This window comes from Tamandua tetradactyla, chromosome 8 (genome assembly GCF_023851605.1).
Source record: "Tamandua tetradactyla isolate mTamTet1 chromosome 8, mTamTet1.pri, whole genome shotgun sequence".
NCBI classification, from domain to species: Eukaryota; Metazoa; Chordata; class Mammalia; order Pilosa; family Myrmecophagidae; genus Tamandua; species Tamandua tetradactyla.
Window position 1 is genome coordinate 112,803,110 of NC_135334.1, and position 19,637 is coordinate 112,822,746.

The 19,637-nt window shown below is 45.0% G+C and overlaps 1 protein-coding gene across 5 annotated transcripts in view; it reads left to right on the forward strand.

The window, feature by feature from the left end:
• The window catches only part of PRR5L (proline rich 5 like), a 176,185-nt gene that overhangs the window by 82,955 nt on the left and 73,593 nt on the right, over window positions 1-19,637 (forward strand). For 3 of the 5 annotated variants that reach the window (XM_077114431.1, XM_077114427.1, XM_077114432.1), the window contains exon 1: window positions 6,821-6,919. The exons of 1 other annotated variant lie outside the window; for it this stretch is intronic. The gene's annotated coding sequence lies outside the window, so the exon portion shown is untranslated. Of the gene's footprint in view, window positions 1-5,968; window positions 6,439-6,820; window positions 6,920-19,637 lie in introns of those variants that run through there. One more of the 5 variants, XM_077114428.1, reaches the window with a different exon arrangement.

Here is a 19,637-nt window from a genome sequence, read left to right on the forward strand (position 1 = left end):
GGGGTCTGAATTCCTTGAGGGAGGGATTCCACCTGAGTTGAGCATCACCTCTCCACTGGGGAAGGCACAGGCTGGAAACAAGCCCTGAAAGGATCTTGTTTCTGTCTATGCCTGGGGCAGTTGCAGCCTGAGAAGTCCTGCCACTTAATCCAGAGGCAGTCAAGGCTTTGTAGAAACACAGCCACAAGCCACAAAAACCTCTGTTTTTTTTCTTTTTTTCTTTTTCCATTAGCCCAATGAGCGACCTCCACTTTGACCAGGTTCACCTGAGCTGGGGGCCTATTTTTAGTAGTCAGAATTTGTTAATTAATGCCACAATTGGTGTTTGGTTGGACTCAGCCCCTGCTGCTGTTAAAGTCTCTTTCCTTTCCCCACTAGGAAGCAGCCTGTGGGGGAGGGGCGCCGGCCACCGCGGTTCTGGGGAGGCTCACAGCTGGTCCAGCTGGTCCAGACTGTGGTACGCTGTGTGTCCAGTCACTGACGTGTTTCCAGGAGCTGTTCTGTACTGTTTCTCGTTATTTAGCAGTTGTTCTGGAGGACGAACTAAAACGCGCACATTGTTCAGCCGCCATCTTGGCCACACCACTAGCCATATAATCTTTACATCAGGTCTACCATATTGCACAACTCCAGGAGTGCCTGCTTATACTGTAGCCTGTAAGTGACCTATGCTTCTTGGGGTTATGGTATGAGAAGCCTTCTTGTACATATTAATATCTTGCTTTCACATTGTTTCCTTTAACATATTTTTATTATAGTCTCAACATATCAACTTATTGCCTTTAAAGATGCATTTAAATGATACCACATTTGGAGAATATACTCAGCAAGAATATTTATTCCTCCCAACCAAACCCCACCAAATTGGGAGTGGGGGCAAAAATAAATTTTGCTGTCTTTACTGGATCATTCCTATCAGCCTTCAAAACATGCCTTAGTATTGATTATCCATTTAAAAAAATAATCAAGTAATCAAACCAACAGACTTTTCTCTGAACCCCACACCACCCCCCAGCTAATGTTCCATTTCTTTGCTCTTCTTTATAGCAAAACTCTCTGAAAAAGTTGTTTGTATTTCAGTTTCCATTTCTTCACCTTTCATTCTTTCCTCAACCTGCTTTGATGGGATTTCATCTCACACCACCCCACTGAAGGAAGGACCCGTATCGAGGTTGCCAATGACCTACAGTTGCCAGCGAAAACTTTATTCTTTGTTCTTATTTTACTTGACATTTTGACAGCATTGGGCATCCTCGACCAATGCTTCCCTCTTGAAACACCTTCTTTTTTAGACTTCTGTATTATACTCCCTAGGATTTCCCCTTGTGCCATTAGCCACTCATTTAAAAAATTCCTGTACTAGTTCCTCTTCCTTTACTAGACACTTATGTGCTTCCTGGTTTCTCTTCATTCATATTCACTCCCTAAGACATCACACTTTGTCCTTCGGTTTTCAGTACCTTCTTTCTATATGCACCAGTTCTCAAATTATCTCTCCAATTCTCAGTGCCACCTCATGTAGCCAAATGTCTATTTGAAATCTCCACTTGGCTGTCAATCAGGCATTTTAAACTTAACATGGCTAAAGCAGAACTACTGATTCCCCCACTAACTTCACTGTCCTTCCTCTATGTCTTTCTCATTTCATTAAATGGTATCACTATCCATTTCATGGCACAAACAAATAACTGAAGCATCAACCTTGACATTTTCCTTTTCTTCACACACCACACCCAATCCATCAGAGAGTCCCCTTACATCTAAATCCAATATGTTCTTTTTTACAAATCATCATTGCTACATTCTAATCTAGCATCACTGCCTCTTCCTCAGTCTACTGTAACCACCTCCTAACAATGTCTGCCAGTCCATGATCACTTTTGCCCTTTATCTAGTTCATCCTCTACACATCTGCCAGAGGGACCTTTCTATTGCAGAAATCAGGTCACATCACTTCTTACCTAGAATTTTTCATTGTCTTCCCACTGCGACCAAACTCCTTTCCATGCCTACCAGGTCGTCTAGGACCTCACCCCAACCCATTTTTTGGATCTCACCTGGTTCCCCTTTCTACCATACTGGCCTTGTTTTTATCCCTTGTCTTCCCAAGCTTCTTCCTGACTGAGGGCCTTTGCACTGGAGGTCTGGACGAACACCTAAATTCAGCAGACATTTACTTCATACCTATTAGATTGCCAGATCCCTAAGGCATTCAATCCTACGATTTATTTCTTCTTTTTAGAACATACCTCTGTCCCCGTGGATACCTCTTCTCACATTTAGGTCTCAACACCAGTCACCTTCTCTTCCCTGCAATCACTCTAGTACCCTATTTCATCCTCCTTGTAGAACTTATCAGTACTTAAAATTAGCACCCTTGTGTATTTATTTCCATGCTTATTGCCATCTGCTTCTTGATAACAGGGACCTACCCTTTCCTGTTCACTCCTGCATCCCCAGTATTTCACACAAATTAGTGACCAGTCAATATCTGTTGATGAATGAACTGTCTTTAAACAGTAGGAAGTAAAATATGCTTTATCAAGAGAAAATTCATTTGGACTGCTCAAATTCTTTTTACTTTCAAGTTTTGCTCATTCAGGTTATTCTCAAAGTACATTCAGATTTAGTTAAATACCAGCTACTTTGGAGAGGAGGGCAGATATTTCCCAATACCAAAAGGTAAAAATGACAGTTAAAACCTACATACCAGAAATACCCCACTGCTATCAAGAAAAGGCCTAAAATTTTCTTTTATGTCATCTAAAATTCTCCCCCAAGACAAACTTCTTGGTTCTCAATTTTTCTACTGTGGAAGTTAAAAGGAGGGCAGAAGGAAGAGTAAGCTCTTTTCATTTGTGTGCTAAGTTTCCTGCTGTGCCAAAGGTCACTGATTTTACATGCTGGTGTTTGATCAGATGCTGAGGATATTTCCCAAATGGTCCTGTTTTTATGGATGGTGCAATGCTGCGGATGTATATTGAGTGCTTATGCAAGTTCTGTATCTGATCACTATTTTTCATGAGTAACTACATTAACTTATTTTATGAGTAGAGCTCTGAAGACCTGAAAAACCGGACATTCTATCTCACAAGCTCTGCACCAGGACTGAGCACACGATCTTGGATTTTTGCCCCCCCCCCTTTTTTTTCCATTTATGCAAATGAGAATACTTATGGGAGAAAATGTTGCTTTTCTTCACTGGAATAATTTTATAATATGGTACAGGACATCAAGATGTCACAGAAGGAGGTCTGGACGAACACCTAAATTTGGCAGACATTTATTTCACACCTATTGCATGGCAGATCCTTAAAGTATTATATCCTATGATTTTGTATATCAAAGTGATTTTTATTGTTCCAAAATGGATGCAGTTAGACCAAGAGAGAACAGTGTGGTAAAGAGAGCACTGATTTAGGTTCACAATGCTGGTCCCCACCCTGTTCCTTCTAGCCTGTGTATGACCTTGGATGGGCCCCCTAACCCTTCGTGAACTTGATCTGATTAGGCTGTTTGTGGGATGGAAAGGAGCAATACGTTTGGGGGTGGGCAGGGATCATCATGGCAGCAAATGAAAAGTAAAACAACAAGCCTCTGGAAGAGAAGCTGGATGGTGGCTGTAGCTCCAAGGCAGCCTGAGTGAGGGCCTCTGCTTCTGCCTGCTTTGGTGTCTGCGTGTCCTTTACTCTACTCCATGGCTTCCTGTACTTCACTGGTTTTCAAAATTATGAGATTCCAAGAAAGATTCTGATTGAAGAATGGGCTGTCTTGCAAGGGAGAGAAGTGGTTTGAACCTTTGCCATCCTATTGCCTAATTTTCGCTTACTCATAGCTCTGGCCCCTCATAACAATGTCCCAGGATCCCTTCTCTAGCTGCGTTGGGGGTAAGGAAATGGGTGAAGCAGGGAGTGGCTGGGATGTGGCAAACAGGCAACCTCGTGTCCTGTCTAAAGGTGAGAGAAGCACAGCAGTTCCGGCCAACTGTGACTACAAAGGACTGCAGGGCAGATGATAGCAGATTTCTCTAAAGAAGCTGGAAATACATATCTTTGCACGAAGTTTTTTTTTGTTTTGTTTTGGTTTTAACATTTTTTAAATGTTGGCAATGAATTTTAAAGTCTTTTTTTTTTTTTTAACACTATGGGGCTCAAATAATATAAGGGCAGTTAAAGTGGTTCACAGCCAGCCAGGCTGCAGCTTCTCTTGTTCTAAATACTGGCTACCTGTTTACATGTGTGTTCACATTCCTGAAATGGAATCTGATCGGCCCAGTGCAACTTTCAGGACCAGAGCTGGTCACAGGACAAATCTGTAGATTAGCTATCAAGTGGTCCTAAAGGAGCTGCCTAAATACTGCCATTTCACAGGGGCTATCAATGAGACAATATTCCTTCCGGAATCTGTGGCCATGGTAAGCCATGTACTTGACATGTCTAATAGAGACCAAGAATTTCCTCATCTGTAAATGAATGCTTCAAAGAATGATCTGTATTACGTTCTCCTAAGAAATTCTGTTTCTTAATAAGAAAAGGCAGGCCTCCACTAACAATAGCTAGAATTTTGGTTAAAATTTGGGCGGTGAAAAGTATAATACATTGCTATTAATGGTCTCTAGAGAGAAGCTCTGATTTACATGAAAATGCTGACTACTTGTTTTAAGAAAAACCTGTTTACAAAATTAGCAACACTTAAGGTTAGAAGAGACTTTAACCTCTCTAAACTCCCTTTCCAGTTCTTGAATACTCTTTTATGACATCCCACTTACATTGTGAGTACTTGCTTGGATCAAGGAGTCTGCTTCCTCCAGACAGAGTTTTATCATCCTTGCACAGGCCTATTGACTACAGTTTTTCATTGTACAATGCCCAGCCATCATGGGCAATCAGTCTGGCATAGACTTGCTAAACCATTTCATTTGTGGATTCACTTATATGACATTCATTGATTCTATACCATGTGTCAGGCACTGTTCTGGGAACTCGAAATCAGTGAGCACAACAAACCCATTCTCTGGTATAGCTGATGTTCTAGCCAGGAGGTAAGGAGTGGTGGGAGGGAGACAAAAAGTAAAAGAAAAAAAAAGTTAATCACAAAATATAATCATATAATGGGTTATAAGATGCAATGGAAAAAGAAAAAGTAGAGTAGAATGAGCAGGGAGGGGAGAGTTACTAGTTTAAAACAGGTGGCATAGGGTAGGTGTCTTGGAATAAGGACTTGAAGGAAATGAGAAAATTAGCAACATGGAATAATTGTTCCCAAATCCATCTTTCTGTACCCATGTAGAACAAGCTCCCTCTTCACTCACCAACCCTTTGGGATGACAACATCATCATCATCATCAAGTTACAATAGTAATGGTAACTTGACATCTATTGAACCCCAGGATAAGTTTTAAGCACTTTCTCTGTATTAACTCATTAAATCCCATAACAACCCTATGAAATAGCTACTGCTTTTATCCCCATCTTCACAGGAGGAAACTGAGGCACAGCAAAGGTAAGTAACAGCTAAAATGCCATGCCTGGTAAGAGGAAGAGGTCGGATACAGACCGTGTGGCTCCAGGCTTTGGCTGTTAACCCTGCCTTGTGGCGGTCTTGAAGACAGCTTGAGTCTCCTCCCGTTCACTGACCCCTTGAACTTTCCTTTCCCAGTCATGTGCCTCCTGCCTTTTCCCTTTGACTCTAGCAATTTGCTGGGATAAGATTCAAAGTCCCTTCCGCATCCTGGGGTTAAGAGAATCCTTTCGCTTTATCTAGCTTCACCATACAAGGTGCAGGGGGTTGGGGAAACACCCAGAGCTTCATCAAACCTCCTGGGCACAGCCTGACCAGCAACCCTATCATGTATGTTTTGTAAAGTCACAGTGACCCAAACAAAAATGAATTATGATCAGTTTTGACATTAAAAGATGCATGCATCATTTCTTTAGCAAATGTCACTGTGGTTTCAAAGGCTAAGTGTGATGTGTGAGCGGGAGGCATTTTTGAAGTATTTCCTGCTCAACCATAGGGTGAAATCCTGCAAGCCAGCCAGCCCTGCAAACAGCTGCATTGCGTTCTTAACACCCGAAAAAGAAAAGTATTTTGAAAATAATTTAACATTGGTTTTTTGTTTTGTTTTTAATTTGTGGATTGGTTGTCTTCTGTTGCTTCGACCCTCTTATTCGTTGAACCTTTGGCTGAAAGAGAATATTGGAGTTTTAAAAGAGTTCTGCAAATCTAAGGGAGACACATCACTTGAACTATTTTCGCCCATGCGTATAAGACAACCTCCCTTCAGAATCAGCCTGGGGACCTTTCCTTTTGAAAAATTAAAATTAAAATGAAAAAGATCCATGCTCTCGTCCTCTAGGCAACCCGACCTTCCTCTTTCTTAAGTGAGCCCCCGAATCACCTCCTGGCTACTCGGCAGAATTTCCCGTGGAGCGTGGGGTAAGAAGGATCTTGTCTTACGTGAGTAAACCCAGCACCGAGCTCCCTTGACCTCCCGCATCCTCCCGGCTCTTTAACTCTAGGAGCTTGGATTTCCTGAAATTGTCGAACTGGCTGTAAGTGCGGGAGCCCCCCTACTCTCCACCCCCAGCCCCTCCCGCCGGTCACCACGGGCAAGATGAGAACTGCTGCAGGAGAGGAGTGGGCTGGAGTGGGGGCCGCCGGAGAGAAACTAAAGCGATGTGCACCGGACAGGAAAAGTGGGAGGAGGAGGAGGAGGAGGAGGAGGAGGGGGAAGAGGAGGCCTTGAGATGAGAGCGGAGGGAAACGTGTCACCAGCCTGGCTCGGGGAGCCGTGCGGCCGCCGCGCTTGCTGACTCGCGCGGAGAGGAGCTGAGGCTGGAGCGGGCCCGCGGCGGGCAGCGCTGGCGGGAGACGCGGCGCGGCGCCGAGAACCATCCACTCCGCTCGGGTCTCTCCGGTGAGAAAACTTTCTCGGGAAGACCAGAAACTTTTTTCCAGGGTACGCGGAGTCGGGGGCGGAGGCGAGCGGCGGGTGTGCGCGCCTCGGAGTGACTCACCCCGGGGACCCCAAGGGGGTGAATGGGGGAAGTCCCGGGAGGGAGCGGAGTCTTCGGCTCGGAAACAGCACGGGATTAAGTTCGAAATCGTCTGGCACGCGGGGTCCAATCCGGCGGGGCGCGGGGAAGGGGTGTGGGGGCAAGTCACATGTGGGGGCACCCGGACGGGGGTCCCCGCCTGGCTTAGGATCCTCTGATCGGACGCTGCTGGCAGGCGTAGGACACCCGACGCGCGACCATCTGGGGGTGGGGCTGGTTGTGTGTGTGTGTGTGTTTGTGTAGGAGGCCGCGCCACCATCCGCGGCTTAGGGTGGGCGAGGGACCGTGGTGGGGTGGGATGGGATGGGGGATCCCATCGATCCTGGGACCCAGGCTGAGCTAGGAGATCGTCAGAGAAAGTTTGCGTGTTTGTCTCTCACAGTCACCCTGGGCCTGCCGTGCAAAATCTACAAAGCCGCCCCTGCGCGGGCTCGGGCGATTCCGCGCCCCCAAACAGTCTTTTCCTGCCGTCCCCCTTTTCAGGAAGGAGTGCGAGCAGAGGGCAAGGGAAGCAGCCTCTTTGTCCCACGCCGGCGGACCAGGGCATACCCGCGCGCAGCGAGCGGGATATCAGCCAGGGCGGGCAGCTAGGGAGCCCCGGGGCACCCCCGCGGCCGCCACCCCGCCGGCATCCTTTTCCTGCTTCATCTTCAGCGCCCGCCCTGCGTTTCGGTAGGTTTTCCCAGGCGCGCCTCCCGTGCACACACCGCGTGCTCTCTGCGCGCCCAGGGCGCTCCCGGGTCCCCGCGCCAGAGGCTCGGCTTCCTTCCCAGCTCTCTGTCTCTGCTGCTCGGTCTCTCTCTCCCTTCTTCTAGGAGCAGCAGGTTGTGTGCTTGGGAATTGTGCTTTTAGGACTTTCGACCCCACGTCGCCTCGCTAGTTGGCAGTAAGGTCTCGCCCACCCCCAGCGTCCCCGCGTTCTACCCAGCCCCTGCCCTCGGTCACATGCAGCCACCTCTTCCCTGGCGGTGCCGGGACCCGCGTTTTGTTTGTCAGCAGGAAGGCGGAAAGTATTTATAGACGCCACTGCAATCCTGCGGCGTGCAAGGTTTCAATTACTGCCGTGCGGCCCACAAGGCCAAGGAAGGTTCACTCTGGGCGGTTCAGCGGTCTGCCCCGGGGTCCCGCATGGAAAAAGCTGGAGTCTTCCGGGCAGCCCTGCCTGGGCGGAGCTCTGGACCTACTGCGCAGGCAATGGGTGCAAATTCAGACGGCCGCAGATATGTTTTATTGGTCCCCTGCAAAAGAGCAAAACTGGCCAGGGACGCCGGAGGTCCGGATGGCCAGCATCCTCTCCCTCCCACCCACCAGAGCGATGCTCTCTCATCAACCCTGGAAGACACTGCCATTTTGGACCTCTTTTTGGTGATCCTGACCACTGTGGGTTGCAGTCGTGACATTTCATAGCACCACATGTTGCAAAAGGTCATAGCACCGCTCTGGTAAATTGCTCTCAGGGTGAAAGGGGCTGATACGAACACCATGAAGTGGCAAGGAGGTCAGGAGGGGAAATGGAGCTTTCAGAAACGAATTTAGCCACATTTTAAATTTAGCCCCAATGAAGTTCCAGCCACCACCGAGAAGGAGGCAGTTTTCTCCTCTGTGGAACTGGCTGTCATCTCTGGTTGCGATAATGAACCCTGGGATCCCACAATGGGTGCAGTTTAGAGTAGTTTCTGTGGAAGGTAGCCTTGCAGATAAAGGAAGCAGTGCTGTGACAACCCACAAAGTTTTCTTCATTTATCCCAATCCGAATCATTGTCCATTCAGTATTTCATTGATGCTTCTGAAAGCTGGAAACTTGATGTGTAAATAAGAAAAGCTCTAGAAAGAAACTAGTCCAAAGTAGTTTATTTTTTCAAGGGTGGGACCTCATTTCTTTCAGGTCCAGAGACCATAGCTGTTTATTTATTTTAATGGTGGAGATTTCAATAATATTCTTTGTTTGAACATGAAAAGGATGGTCCTCTTATTTAAAAAGGAGGGGTGGGAGCGGCAAACATCTCTGGAAGTTTCATTATACCTCAAACTTTGCTACCGCGAGGCTTTTGTAATTTCATTCAGTCCTCACTAAAGCAATGATGAGGTAGGTGCTGTTACATTCCCATTTTATAGATGAGCCCACTGAGGCTTAGGAAGTTTGACTAACTTGTCCAAGGTTGTACCCACAGTGGGTGGGTTCCAGCTCAGCAGTCTCCTAGTGCCAGCCTAGATTAGAGGTGTCACGTTTCCCCCTCAGTCCCCAGTTGTTGATTAGATCATCTTATAGTTAATTCAGTTGATGGCTTTCTTGTTTCTTTTGTTAAATGTCACAAAAGGTCATGAAATGACTCATCTATTTTTGGGAAAAAAAATCCCTAATCTTGTCTTCAGAAAACTGTTACACTCACTATCTGAAAATCTAATACTGGTAGTCCAGATGTAAATGTCATCATGCTCAGTTTGTTCATGGGCTTAATGTATGTGCCGCATTTAAGTCATTTATCTGGAAATTTGAATTCAGTATGGACTTTATGGATTTCGTAATTTTTCCCTAGATTTTTCTATCCTAATGATCTGTGTATGTGTGTATTTGCCTGTGGTCGTTCGTTGTGTACCGCCCTCCTGCAAGGTGCACGATGCTGAAGTCTTTTTTGAGTTGCAGCTGTTTTCCCTTTAATCCTTTGGCAGAGCTAGACCAATAAGGAATTAGTTGATTTGAGAAATAGACTGTGAAAGCTCCTCTGAAAGATCCCTGCAGTGTTTCACTTTTGTCTTGAAAGGTCTATGCCTTAGAATTGCCTCTCTAGATGTAAGATGTCGAGAGTTGTTAAAAGCACTTCCTATAGAGGGTGCATGGGTGGTTCAGTGGCAGAATGCTCACCTTCAATGCGGGAGACCAGGGTGACCATGCAGTCCCCCCCCCCGCAAAAAAGCAATATCTATAGAAATTATTGTTTGTTGACAAGTCAGTGTGAATCAATATCTTGGTTCTTGAAATTTGGGAATAAGGTATTTTGTGGATTTTGTACAGGGTAGGTTTGGAATTTGGGGATGCAGAGAGTGGTGTCCTGATGAGCAGAAGGCGCCATTTAAAGGGGAATATTCTATATTGGGGTCAGGAAGGCAGTGGGAGAAAGATGGTGCAAGGCAGAGGGGCATCAGAGAAGGACTTGAGTCAATTCACTTTTTTATTTTGGTCAGGGCTAAGGATTCTATGTTACCTTGAAACTCATATAATTAAAATGAATGAATCATCCTGTTTATTGGGCAACTACTGTGAGCCAGGTACGGTTACGATAATGTTATTTGAGCCTCCTAATAGCCTGGGGAGGTAGATATTATTTTTTCTACTTTGAGATGAGAAAATGGAGGCCTGGGTGTAAATTTCCCTGGCAACGTGGGACAGGACTCCCAGGATGAGCCGGAACCCGGCATCAGGGCATTGAGAAAACCTTCTCAACCAAGAGGGGAAAGAGAGAAATGAGACAATATAAAGTTTCAGTGGCTGTGAGATTTCAAACAGATTAGAGAGATTATCCTGGAGGTTATTCTTATGCACTACATAGCTTTCCTTTTTTGGTTTATGGTGTATTGGAGTGGCTGGAGGGAAGTATATGAAGCTGTTGATCTGTGTTCCAGAAGCCTTGATTCTTGAAGACGATTGCATAACGATATAGCTTTTACATGTGACCGTGTGATCGTGAAAACTTTGTGTCTGATGCTCCTTTTATCCAGGGTATGGACAGAGGAGTTAAAAAAAAATGGATAAAAAGAAATAAATAATGGAGGGGATAAAGGGTAAAAAATTGGATAGATTGAAATACTGGTGGTCATTGAGAGGGAGGAGGGGTAAGGGGTATGGGATAGAGTTTTTTCATTTTGATTTCTTTTTCTGGAGTGCTGCAAATGTTCTAAAAATGATCATGGTGATGAATACACTGCTATGAGGTGATATTGTGAGCCATTGATTGTACCTCATGTATGGACTTTATGCGTGTGAAGATTTGTTTAAAAAAAAAAGGAGGCTTAGAAAGGTTTGAAACTCACCTGGTGTCACATGGCCATGAACATAAGCTCCTTGCATTCTCCAGGACATTCTGGTACCTACACTTGAAGACTTTTCATGAAAAGCCGGGGGTCCCAAGTACTCAAGAATCCTAGTGGTTCACATGGAAGTTTCTGAATCAGAAGTTTGATGCCAGAGCAGGGCAATAGCTCTAAGATGAAGGCAGGAGATGGAGCCAGAAGGGGCAGTCTGTATGGTTCTGACACTAGTTTTTCCATGGAAGAGGGAAAGAGTCAGGCCTTGTAGATATTCTGAATATGGAGAAATCCTGGCATTGGCCTGGGAGCGAATAGTTTATCATCTGTAGAGTGAGATCTGTTGACTGACATGCTAGATGAGGTTTCCAGAGGGAAAAATGGGAGAGTTAAGTACTTCCACCTCCCTAAGAATGTTTTTGGTCATGAAAATGCCTGATCAGAGTCTCTGGGTTATAGTGGATATAAATTAGGGAGCCTGTGAGACCTGTTTCCATTTTAATTGGACTTGGCCCTTGGAGTAATAGTCACCTAATCTCTCTCTCTTTAAATCTTCTTTTCTTATGCTTTGCCAGTTCATGGCCTTTGTAGATCAATTCTTGGATTTCCACATTTGGTTTAGGGGAGAGAGAGAAGGAAAAGAAAAAAAAAATGCAAAGGTTAGTGATTACCTAAATTGGATTAAGTTCTGTCTAGCAGAGTTTAAAGAAATACTGCCTGCTCCCTAATTACCATCAACTAAGTATTTAAACGGTGTATTAAATTTAAGATGACTTTTTTTTTTAACCTCTCCTCCCCATGCTTCCGACTCCAGCACATTCTATGATTTTAGAGACGTTTTTATGTTTTCAAAGGTGTATCCTTCAAACATTCTCTGTGCTGCCCTCCTTTTAAAAATACTACATTTCTGTAGCAGGATAATAACTTATATCATTAAATACCGGGCTTATTAAAAATCAAAAGCTCACGGCCAGGTTCAGGCAGCTCTGTCAGCCCCTGGAGAGCAGCCAGAGTGGGTGAGAGTTCTTTGTCAGAAATTTAGGGATACCTTTTTTGAAGCTTTTTTGAATGGAGTCTGCCATGCTCATTTTTCTCTGTAGTCAACGGATATGCCTAGAAAGAAAAGCAGCCACCTTTACTCTGTGCTCAAGCTCCAAGTTATCCTTTCTAAAAGTATGAGTGTCCTTTAACAACATGAGTGGTTTGTGTACTTCAGGGCCAGGAGTACGCCTGAATATCTCACTTGCCTCAATCTGGTTCCAGCCCTGGGGTACCTGTATGTGAACTGTGCCCAGAAAGGTGTTGGGGAGCCGAGGAACTCACCCAAATCTCTCTATCTCTCTTCTGATCATGGCCTATGAGAAAAACTGGTGAACATCTACCCCTGCCACCGTCCAAAAGATTTATTAAAATTATTTGTACCATTTATTTTGCATCTAATTATATATTACATAAACTTATGTATTTACTCATGCATTTCTCTCTCTAGGCTTTTGTTCTCTTTCCTTATTCTCAATTTTGAGATGTGATTATAGGATTTCTCTCATGCACACATCAGAATTCTGGTTGCAGGCTAGCTGGTTGCTGAACGCCAGCAGTACGTCTAGTTTCTCACTTCTTTCCTTACTTTACGTGCCATAGAACTTTCTCCAACTTTGCTGGCTCATTTTGCCCCAGGCTGTGTTCTGTGTTTTGTTGACAGCATCTGTGAAGGCTGTTCGATTTTTAGCAAATACTAAGTAGGATTAAGGGACTGCCTCGGGCTCTCTTAGCCTGGGAGGGTACCTTAAAGAATTTGTTTTTGTCTTCTTCCCAACCCCACAAGGGGCCCTGGTGGGTGTCTTCATTAGCTTGGACTAAACTGCCTCCAGCCCGGTCACAACCTGCCTGTGACCCCAGTTGGGTAAATCCGTGGTGTAAACCCTTCTACGTGTGCTGTTGACTTGTAAATACCCCTTTGGACAGGGTTCAGCACCATTCCCCAGACGTCTTTGGTGGAGACCCGTCAACTGCTGCTGGAGATTCATTTTGGAAAACCCTGCTTCGGCATGCTGGCTTCTGGAATCAACACCGTGCCATCTGTGTGGCCACGGTCACAGTAAAATAATCTGGAGGCAAAGTTAGTGGGTAAACGCGCTGACACTTTATGGTGTTTTGAGATGATTTTTTAAAAATTTGTCTCCCTGTGGGAACAGAAGATCCCTTTCAGGCCTCAGGAAAGCCCTCAAAACACCCCTAAATGTCAGTATCAGCTTTTCACAGAGACAGTGTTCTACCTGACATCTTGGAGACAACACAGGTTGGGGAATTGAGATCTGGAATCTGCTGTTGGCTCTGCTTCCCTCTCTGCAAAATAATGGGCCAACCGCAAAGGTTCCTTTCTGTTCTGATGCCTATGGAATCACGGTCTAGAGCAGGGCTTCTCAAATTTGAATGTGCCCACAAATCACTTAGAGATCTTAAACTGCAGATTCTGAATCAGTGAGTTGGGGTGGGGCCTGGTAGTCTGCATTTCTAACGGGCTCCCAGATGATGCTGTTCAGACTGGTTTTCAGATCACAGTTTAAGTGGCCATACACGAGGGTCTAAACCAGGATCTCTTCACCTGGCCACTTGGACCTTTGGGGCTGGATTATTCACGGTGGTGGGGATGCCAGGAGAGATGCCCAGCTGCTTTCCTGGCCTCTTCCCACTAAACGTCCATAGCTCTTCTCCTCCCCTACAGGTATAACAACCAATGATATCTCCAGGCATTGCTGAATGTCTGTTGGGGGGAGGCAGAATCACCCCTGGTTGAGAGCCATTGCTCTAGACCTGTATTCTCAAGCCTGGGTGTACTTCAGAATCACCTGGGGGGCATCTAGAAACAGATTTCTGCTTCAAACCTCAGACCTAATGAATAAGAGTCACCAGATGAGGACCCAGGAATCTGTACTCTTTTAATAAGGTGTGTAGAGATAGCCTGGAGTTCTTCAGTTTGAGATTCTGGAAAGGTAGAAGTCGTAGACTTGAGTTCCACTGCTGTCCTTCTATAGCTGTGGGACCACAGTCAAACTGCTTCATTGCTCTGAATCAGAAATTCTATTTGGTTTTTTTTTTTTTTACCAATATTGTACGGCTGAACTTGAACAAAACAGAGTAAGCAAATTCGTAGAGATAGAAAGTAGATTAGAGGTAATAGGGGAGAAGGGGAAGCATGAGGGAATGGAGAATTATTGCTTAATGGGTTCAAAGTTTCTCTGATGAAAAAGTTTTCATAATGGTTGTGGTGATGGTAGCTTAATAGTGTGAATATAATTGTTATCACCAATTGCACACACGAAAGTGGTTAAAGGGGGAAATTTAGTGGTGTATTTATGTAACCACAATAAATTTTTTAAAGAATATTGTGTTCATACTATTAGACTGTGTACATCTTATTTATTACTTATTTACTTACTATGCTGTGTACATATTACTTATTTCTTATTTCAGTCACATTATACATGTAAGATTTAACCCCTTGTGGTTCTCTTGTTCATTTATTTTCTCTGCTGTATCATCTTTTTTTTTTTTCATCAAGTAGGTAAGAAATTTATTAAGTACACATGCAGAGAAAAGGAGCATGCAGGTACTTTTGCAAGTAAAGAAAAATGGAGGGCAAGAGGCAGTGGGCAGTGTGGACTGTTTGCTTGCGTAGATTAGCTTTACTTATCCCCCACTCCTTCCTTATTCGGGGCTCTTTCTTCTACGCTCCCCTCTCCCCAGGGGAGTGCCTGGTGGTGGGCAGTGCATTTGCGTGGGTCCGTTGCTTTCACCCTTCTCTTTTTTTCCCCTATTATTGACAGGAGCCATATCTGGCTCATCCTTTTGTCCAGGGTGGTAGGTGTCTCTAGCCATTTGCTGAAATGTGATATTTTTATCCTACCCTGGTGTCTTCACAGGTAAAAAAGGATTCTCCTTGAGCTTTGAAAATGCTTACCTCTGAGAATTTATTTTTTATTCTCAGAATCTCCTTTCCTGTCTGCAGTGTCTGCATACTTTAGAGTAACGGGCAGAGAAATGGAGAACACAGTTTGTTTTTTTAATTTTTTTAAATAGAGAACACATAGCTTTAATTGACCTTTCAGTTTTTGTCTTGTCACTCTAGAATGTGGGTTATTTAACCTTTCTGCCCCAATCTTATCTTAACTGCCCATCTTCAGTGACAGCCCTTGGTGATAGGTTGCATTTATAGGATTGTCTCAGGGTATTTACTGTGAGACCCTCGACTCCTTGGGGACAGAGGCCTTCTTTGCCCCTTCGGTTGCCTTTACTCTGCACCCAGCACCCAGCAGACGCTCTAACATTGGTTGTGTTGAATTGACTTGAATGATGAATGAGAATGTATGCTCTGTATGAATTGATCAGATCCGGATAACCCCTTCAATTTGCTAATCCTCTATTCAGCGTCTTCATAAGTGGCTCCTTTGCCTGGGGAGAAGTTTCCTTTCCCTTCATCTCCTTTTTGAAAAAGGCTTTCATCCTATTCCTGCAGTGGAAGAATGGAGCTGACTTTTAATAAATAACACATTTTAATCTAGAGCACATTTTCCAATACTTAAAACTCTGGTTGGCTGCCAGACAGTAGCTTTTGACCACTTTCTCGCCCAAATATATGTCAGAAATGTAATTGCTCCCATAACGGTTGTCTTGACTACTGCTTGTGTCTGCTAGGCACGGCAGAGCCTCTGGATGCCATTTACTGGCCACGCCCAGACAATTTGCACTCCAAGAAACTTGATACGTAAAGTGGGCTGTTAAATGTCTAAATAAGATCTGAGGTCATTCCCTACAGTTTTACTTATCTGGTTAAGGAGGGGACTTTTCTGGTGATTATGCCAGTGGTTTGCAGGCCGGAGTGATGGCGATGACAATAATTGCCACTTGAAGGTGCCTCTGAATCGCTGATGTTCTGAGTACTATGGACATTTTAGTGAAGGTTGCTGAGCAGAAAGAAACACTTGCGCTTGGATCCTGTTTGCTCTAATACTGACTATTACATAAATTCGGGCTCCCAGACTTTTCTGTCTGCACTTGGTGTCTAGTGGAGTGCTGAGAAAATTGTCTCATTCTTTCCACTGAGCCTTTTCTGCAATCACAAGCGTGACCCTTAGCATTTTCTTACTTCTAAGTGTCAGTGTGCGTTCCTTGACCTCCTTTGGTTTCCTGAGAGTGGCAAAGGTTGGTCCTTAATCAAAACAGAGGGGCGATGATATGCCACAGGTGCCTCTGCCCTGCCGTGGTTGTTGGTTTCCCTGATGGGAGATTGCAAACCCCGGGGGGGTCCCACCCCTGAGGTCCAGACCACACCCCTGAAGGCAATACATTCATTCTACATTGAAGAGGATACGTTCTGGTCCCCGAGGACTGGGGGGGGGGGGGGGGGGGCCTCTCTTCCTGATGGTTTGGAGCTCCAAATTTCATTCCATCATTCAAACATATGTATAGGCTGACATTTATGGGTTCCAGGCCTGTTCTTGGCAGGGGCTACACCGGTAAAGGGGCAGGCAGGGTCCTTGCTCTTAGGAACTTATGTTCTATCAGGCCTGGATATGGGACAGTTAGAGCTGGGAGGAAATGAAGCCACCTTCCCGGAACAGAGTGTGCTTGCTGTCCTCCTGTGATGCTCATGAAGGAAGTATTTGATGGTGCTCTCTCTTGACTCTTTGGGTGGCAGACGCAAGTGATTTGTTTGAAACGCACAGGGGTGAGGACCCCAGGCTCTGGAATCAGGCAGGATTTGGCTCTTGGTTCCTCTTACTTGTCTTCTGACTTTGGGCAAACTAATCCCCATGCTTCCGTGTCTTCATCTGCAAAATGGGAATGGTGAAATCGACCTCACTGGTCTAGGCTGAAAATTAACTGAGACCATAGATGCAAAGAGCTTAGCACAGCCCTGCTCATCATCAGCCTCTGGTTTTGGAAATAATAATAATAATGCTAGTCATGGGACGAAAACGATTTTATAGAATGGTCCCACCTCTTCAAAACCTTCTTTGACTTGATTTCCATCCGGTGGAAACCAGATCTAAGTTCCCTAGTTTGTCTTTGAGGACCCGGCTTGCTCTGTGCATTTGGCAGTGCCTCCGGCACTGTTGGCTTGCCCTGCCTTTTAGAAGGGCGTGTGTGGGTGTGCATATGAGCTCGGGCAGAGGAGCTGGTTAGTTAAGACTTAGACGGTGCAGGGGTGGAGTAGAAACCCAGGCTGAGGGCTGGCTCTGGGTTTGTGCTGTGTCTAAGCCAGTGTCTGAACTCTGACCTGGTCTCTCAAAGATGACCAGGTGGGTCCTTCTGCCAGAGAACCCGCTGACTGCATAGCTGGCAGTGCTGAGAACTAAGTAGGCCGTCAGCTCTGTCAACCTGTTCTAGTTTGCTAGCTGCCAGAATGCAATATACCAGAAATGGAATGGCTTTTAAAAGGGGAAATTTAATGAATTGCTGGTTTACAGTTCTAAGGCTGAGAAAATGTCCCAATTAAAACAAGTCTATAGAAATGTCCAATCTAAGGTATCCAGGGAAAGATACCTTAGTTCAAGAAGGCAGATGAAGTTCAGGGTTTCTCTCTCAAGTGGAATGGCACATGGCAAGCACAGTTAGGGCTTCTCTCTCTCATCTGGAAGGGCACATGGTGAACATGGCATCATCTGCTAGCTTTCTCTCCTGGCTTCCAGTTTCATGAAGCTCCCCGGGAGGTGTTTTCCTTCTTCATCTCCAAAGGTCGCTGGCTCGTGGACTCTCTACTTCGTAGTGTTGCTCTCTCTGAATCTCTCATTCTCCAAAATGTTTCCTCTTTTATAGGACTCTAATAAACCAATCAAGACCCACCCAAATGGGTGGAGACATATCGTCCCCTAATCCAGTTTAACAACCATTCTTGACTAAATCGCATCATCCGGGGAGATAATCTGATTACAGTTTCAAACATACAGTATTGAATAGAGATTATTCTACCTTTACAAAATGTTATTTTGATTAAAACATGGCTTTTCTAGGGGGCATACTTCCTTTCAAACCAGTACACAACCCTTCAGTGAACTGATAAGGAACAAAATCCAGAGAAGTGAAGTGACTTGCCCAAGGCCGCAGCGACTGGTTCGGGCAGGTTGATGTGGCAGCTGGCTTAGACTCCAGGTAAAAGGTCTGAGAAGGCTGATCGGTGGCTTTGAGAGGACACGATAAAGATCACAAGCCTGTAGGTTTGACTCTTAAAGCACTACTTAGTTGTGCCAGTCCTCAAAGATCAGGTGATTTCACATTTTTAAAGATATGGATTTTTTCACTTCTCTTGGAAAAATTGGATCTGGCAAAACCAGGCTTGTCTCTTGAAATGACAAAAAACCAGACGGGACTGTCAGCGGCTGCCTCCTTTAGCTAAGACAGTCTACAAATTGACGGCCCATGCCTGCTAGCCTCCCGCACTGTGACATTTCCCACCTGGCCTCTTTGGCAGGTTTGTGATGTGTCATACAAAAACAAAACTGCTTTTCCCCTTTATCTGCTTTTCCTACCAGTGTTTATTTTTTGGCCCATGTATCCAGATAAAGGAATTTCCCTACACGTGACAGTTCCTGTTGTGGAATGATTACTGAATATATACATTTGTGTGGGATGAATGAACGAGTGGATGGATGGGTGGGTGGGGTGGATGGATGGATGGATGGATGGATGGATGGATGGATGGATGGATGAATGACTAGAGCATTAAACTTGGGATAAGAAGCCAGGTGTGAAACCTGACTGCCTCCTAACTGCTAAGTGATTTTGAACAGATCATATGACCTTTCTTTCTTTGTTTTTATTTGGGGGGGGGGAGTGTAGAGGTGGAGGGGTCCCTGTTGTCTTTACTTATTTATTTGAATAAATATCCATTTTCATATTTCAAAATTAAAAAGATACAAAAGTCTCTTCCCCCCTCTGTGCCCTACCTCCCTTCCTGAGGAAACCAGTGTTTAGCAGTTTCTGTTCTGTTCTTCCAGAGATACTTTAGGCATATGCAATGACATATATAAATGCTCTTTTTCATCTCTTTTTCGTAGGTGGTTGTGTACAGAAGGCACTGATCGGCAATCACCTTTTCATTCAAACCATCCCCTGGAAAACACCCAGGTCCGCATGTAAAGGGCTTTTTCTTAGAGCTGCACAATAATATTAATGCATGGAGATACCGTAGTTTACGTCGCTGTTCCCCTGTTGGTGAGCACTTAGGGTACTTCCAACTGTTGCTATAATAAAGAAGGCTGCAGTGACAACCCTTGTTACATAAGTCATTTGATATGCCTAGAGTAAAATTCCTGGACGTGGAATTGGTGGGTCAGAGGGTGGATCTTGTCAGATGTCCCCCTGTGACACAGCTGCCTCCTGCGGCATGTGAGAGTGCCTATTCACGCTGGCCATGTGCCACCTAGTTGAGTCTGAGAGTTTAGGGAAAAACAGTGTTTTATTAATACACCGCAACGCTGGGGGCATCTTCCATGTGCCAGGCTGTGATCTCATTTAAACTTACCACCGAGATCATTATTACCCTCATTTGATGAA